Here is a 6,000-nt window from a genome sequence, read left to right on the forward strand (position 1 = left end):
GTTACCGCCTTCGGAGAGGCAGGTTGGAGGGAGGGCCCGCAGTAGAGCCGGCTGGGGCCCAGCCACCACAGGAACCGGTGGCTACCCTCTGGAGGGGAAGGACAGATCCCGCTCGGGTAACTTGGTGCAGGACTGGGGTCAAGGGGTGCTGCCTGGGCTTTAGGGGCAGCATCAGGGCCAGGTTGCTTGGGTAGGAGAGACCGGAGACCGTAACCGTAAACCGTTTGAAACCGTTTAAGTAAGAGTACCTCCCGATGTGGGAAGAAGTTATTTTAATTGTAAATATGTTACCGTTTTCTACTTTTTTCACAGAAAAACAAAAGGAAAATAAAACCGGTGTTGGATGGGCAGCCCGAGGACGGTCTGTGTTTCGCTAAGGGGGAATGTGACGCCCTGGGCAAGCCAGGGGTCACAGGTCACAACACAACACGCACCCCACATTCCCTGCAGGTACACACTAAGTCAAAACTAAAATCCTTGTTGCCTTCCTCCAGGGGCTGGTGTTCACACCAGGGGGTGGGCCAGGCGGTTGGCTCCACCCACCGAGGAGTTCACAGCTCTGGAGGCGGGAAAACCAGGCAGATCAGTTAGGGAAGTAAAGGAGTAAACAGCTAAGATTAGCTTGAGAGTTGAAAGTGTGAGGAGTAAACAGTGAAGTGGAAGGAGGAAAAGTAGAGAAAGTGAAGAAAGTGACAGCAAGAAGCCTGAAGTTGGTCCGGGTGTGTGCCCCGGACTGAGACAGCAAGGTTGGCAGACGGCGGTGACCGTCTGCAGGAGAGATTGCTCGGAGGTTGCCGAAAGGACCGCAGACGGGTGGTGACCCGGCGGTACCGGAGCGGTATACAAAGAACAGTCAGCACCAGGGCAGGGGCCTTTCGGACCCCGGCAAGGCTAGGAGTCGCCATAATTTGCCAAATCCGTCAGTGAAGGGGACGACTGTCTCCCAATAACCAAGTCCCGATTGAAGGCAACAGTCCGACCGTTAAGTGGAGCTCCTCCGGCCCATATCCAGGTCGTGGAGCGGGTTACCGGTGGGAACCCATCGCTACCAAACAACTACACATAGGTGCAGGGAAGAGACCGTCACCGTCAACTGCAGGGGACATCAGCACCGCAACCGTCTGAGGGACCCGTCCAACCAGCCGTTTGTTTACCGAGAACTGTGTCGTGTTTACTGGAGTGAGTACCTCCATGCTGTGCGGCACAGCGCTGCCCCTGCGCCCCTGCACCTCCACAGGCCCCATAACCCGCCTGTCCACCATCCCAACCCCCATCACTGGGCCCCGGGACCACCAATCCCCTACCCACGGAGGGGCAAATCAACAACTGGCTGCTCCATACCACCACTCCCGGGATCCCCAGCCAGAGCAGCGGTGGTGTCCACATAATTACCACAACCGTGGGTGGCGTCACGGACAATAAACAATCCCCACAACCAAACCCCTTTCACTCACGGGCGAGGAGCGCCGCTAGAGTCCCCGGGATCCGGCCCATCGCTCGAGCCACCGAGCAGCAGCAGGCCGCGGCAGCAGCGGCAGCCGGACCCGAGCAGTGGGAGAGCGCGGCGTCCCCTCCTCCGCCTGCGACAGAGGTATCATACTGTGTACAGGGGATGTGTAGAGGTGTCATACTGTGTATAGGGGAGGTGTAGAGGTGTCATTCCGTGTATAGTGGAGGTGTAGAGTTATCACACTGTGTATAGGGGAGGTGTAGAGGTATCATACTGTGCATAGGGGAGGTGTAGAGGTATACTGTGTATAGGGGAGGTGTAGAGGTATCATACTGTGTATAGGGGAGGTGTAGAGGCATCATACTGTGTATAGGGGAGGTGTAGAGGTATCACACTGTGTATAGGGTAGGTATAGAGGTATCATACTGTGTATAGGGGAGGTGTAGAGGTATCATACTGTGTATAGGGGAGGTGTAGAGGTATCATACTGTGTATAGGGGAGGTGTAGAGGTATCATACTGTGTATAGGGGGTGTAGAGGCATCATACTGTGTATAAGGGGGGTGTAGAGGTATCATACTGTGTATAGGGGGGTGTAGAGGTATCATACTGTGTATAGGGGAGGTGTAGAGGTATCATACTGTGTACAGGGGAGGTGTAGAGGCATCATACTGTGTATAGGGGAGGTTTAGAGGTATCATACTGTGTATAGGGGAAGTGTAGAGGCATCATACTGTGTATAGGGGAGGTGTAGAAGTATCATACAGTGTATAGGGGAGGTGTAGAGGTATCATACAGTGTATAGGGGAGGTGTAGAGGTATCATACTGTGTATAGGGGAGGTGTAGAAGTATCATACTGTGTATAGGGAGGTGTAGAGGTATCATACTGTGTATAGGGGAGGTGTAGAGGCATCATACTGTGTATAGGGGAGGTGTAGAGGCATCATACTGTGTATAGGGGAGGTGTAGAGGTGTCACACTGTGTATAGGGGAGGTGTATAGGCATCATACTGTGTATAGGGGAGGTGTAGAGGCATCATACTGTGTATAGGGGAGGTGTAGAGGTATCATACTGTGTATAGGGAGGTGTAGAGGCATCATACTGTGTATAGGGGAGGTGTAGAGGTATCATACTGTGTATAGGGGAGGTGTAGAGGCATCATACTGTGTATAGGGGAGGTGTAGAGGTATCATACTGTGTATAGGGGAGGTGTAGAGGTATCATACAGTGTATAGGGGAGGTGTAGAGGTATCATACAGTGTATAGGGGAGGTGTAGAGGCATCATACTGTGTATAGGGGAGGTGTAGAGGTATCATACTGTGTATAGGGGAGGTGTAGAGGCATCATACTGTGTATAGGGGAGGTGTAGAGGCATCATACTGTGTATAGGGGAGGTGTAGAGGTATCATACTGTGTATAGTGGAGGTGTAGAGGTATCATACAGTGTATAGGGGAGGTGTAGAGGTATCATACAGTGTATAGGGGAGGTGTAGAGGCATCATACTGTGTATAGGGGAGGTGTAGAGGCATCATACTGTGTATAGGGAGGTGTAGAGGCATCATACTGTGTATAGGGGAGGTGTAGAGGTATCATACAGTGTATAGGGGAGGTGTAGAGGCATCATACTGTGTATAGGGGAGGTGTAGAGGTATCATACAGTGTATAGGGGAGGTGTAGAGGCATCATACTGTGTATAGGGGAGGTGTACAAAAGGAGACTTAGGAGACGTTAGTGAATGTTAAGAAGGCATTTAAGAACCATTACTGTTATAGGGGCACTCAGGGTATTGTGACCGTCAGAGGAGCACAGAGGGCATTATTATTACTTTCTAGGAGCAAAATGTGGACACTTTTCTAGGGTGTTTACACAGGGCATTAATATTTTCTATCATTACCATTACCATTACCAGGTACAGTTATAGGGATACATAAGGCAGCAGCTGCTCATTATTGGGGATGAGGAGTTTTTGCAGGTCGGGAATAGATGGGACGGTGTTAGAAATGTGAGAATTCAAATGTGTCTTTTTTGTTATCTCTGCAGACGAATTGTGTCTGGAAGAAGTTGTGATGTCGGTCTGGCCAGATGGAAAAGACGTGAAAAGTGAACGATTTCATCCGCAAGAACAACAGCTGTAAGTCACCATTTATAACTGTACTTGTATGTGCTGAGGACTGGATACCTGGATATCAGGATGGGGGACATATGTACCAGGATTGAGGACATTACTGCATAATGAAGGGCGGTGGGGGCAATTCATACGTATATATATATGTATGATTTAGAACTCTACAGGTGACCATACATCTGACCAACGTCCAGAGGGGGCCCCAGATCCCAATTTCGCACAGGGGCCCACGCTAGTTATTCCACGGACACTATGGCATTACTTTGATTGGCAAGCAATCCCAGCATGCTTAGTGGCAGAAAATCAAGAGCAAAACGTGTGGTGAGGAGACTTGAAACTCATGAGGCGAATATCAAAATACTTGATGAGTAACAAATATCCCGGATACCATAATATTTGTTCGAGTAACGAATAGTGTCGGATATATTCGCTTATCACTAGTGCAAAACCATTTTGATCTCAATAGGGAAGAAATGCAGTAAAACAAATGAAGGGAAAAATTAACCAAAAGTAGAGTCAAAGGCCCATGGACGCCAGAGTACAGGTTCATTTAGCAAACTTTGGAAGACACATGAATACCATTCGGTATTAGAAAAAATTGTGAAACGCGGCTACATTTCCAATTCTATCTTTATTACTTTAAATAAATGCCTGGCTGTAAAACATATAGAAAGAGGTGAAGTCTTTTACGAGGGGAAATCTGATCAAGGCAGAGATAGTTCTTCCATTGTTCCATCTATGTTGATATGAGACATCGTATTTTATTGCGTTTCTTCCACTGGCAGAGACCGGGCTGTCCATCACAATCTTATTAAAATTCAAATTCTATAAAAGAAAAACAGCAAAACAGCCATTAATAATTAATATCAAAACATAACTAGGTGCGCATGCGTATCCGGCTCGCTCCGGAACATTGTCTCAGTGGCACTTAGGGATGCATAGCGCATGCGCCGCCATAATATGGCGGTGGTGTGTTTGCGTTCCACCGTCCACAAGGCAATAGACCGCTTGGGAGATGAGTTCAGATAACGCATGTGCCGTTCTCTCCCGAACATCATGTTGATTTCAGTGACTGTAATTACGCATGCGCAGTACATGCCTGGCGGTGTCCTTATTGTAATAATGTTCTGGTGAACTTGATCTCCCTGATGAAAAGAGCGAAACGTACATAGGAGCGAGAGGGTGTCGCACATAGCACAGTCTTGATCAGTAAGCATTGTTTTCTCTATTAAAACCCCTTTTTTTGCACTAGCATGATTTATAAGCTAAGCTTTCAGTTAAATTTAGTATCTAATAGTCTGGTGTTGAATAGGGGTAAGTATCCAGAAGCATTTTTCACTTGTTTGGTCTATATAATTGCTGAACTTATTAAGTTCGATTAAGCACTAGGCACTTTTCACTAATTTAGTTAGTTGGTTTATATTTATTGAACATTTATATTTATTATGTTTATTTATTGAACTATTTGTCACTGTTATATTATTGTACTATTGGGTTGTTATTTAAATCTAATATATGTAACACTTTGGCACCTTTGATATAATAGTTATATATTTTATTTGATTAATCAAATATTACTTTATTCATAATATAACTGGATGGTTATTGTATGTGGCACTTTATATACTATTAATTATATTTAATATTATATTATTTTTTCAAAATAATGTTTCTAAGATTATACGTATCACAATAATATATTTGAATTTAATTTTGGTATTGGTAATTTATTCATCATTATAGTCTATAATTATAGCACCGTTGCACTTTAAATAAATATAATATATTTTCACTTAGATTTTATTTTAAGTAGTTCAATATAATACAACCCCTGTCAAAAATTCTGGCCTCCCCTGGCTCTGAGGATGTTCATTTAGTTGTTTACTTTCGTTTAAATAAAGCAGATCACAGATGGCACAAAACTAAAGTAATTTCAAATGGCAACTTTCTGGCTTTAAGAAACACTAAAAAAAAAAATCATAAAAACATAATGTGCAGCCAGTAACGGTTACTTTTCAAGACCAAACAGGGGAAAATATACCGAATCACTCAATTATGAGGAAAAAATTATGGAATCATGAAAAACAAACAAAAGAACACTCCAATACATCACTAATATTTTGTTGCACCCCCTCTGGCTTTTATAACAGCTCGCAGTCTCTGAGGCATGGACTTACTGTAATGAGTGACAAACAGTATCTTCATCAATCTGGCTCCAACTTTCTCTGATTGCTGTTGCAGATCAGCTTTGCAGGTTGGAGCCTTGTCATGGACCATTTTCTTCAACTTCCACCAAAGATTGGATTAAGATCTATTGCAGGCCATGTTATTGACCTTATGTGTCTTCTGCCAAGGAATGTTTTCACCGTTTTTGCTGTATGGCAGGATGCATTGTCATCTTGATAAATGATTTAATCATCCC

The sequence above is a fragment of the Anomaloglossus baeobatrachus genome, chromosome 2, assembly GCF_048569485.1.
Source record: "Anomaloglossus baeobatrachus isolate aAnoBae1 chromosome 2, aAnoBae1.hap1, whole genome shotgun sequence".
Taxonomy (NCBI): domain Eukaryota; kingdom Metazoa; phylum Chordata; class Amphibia; order Anura; family Aromobatidae; genus Anomaloglossus; species Anomaloglossus baeobatrachus.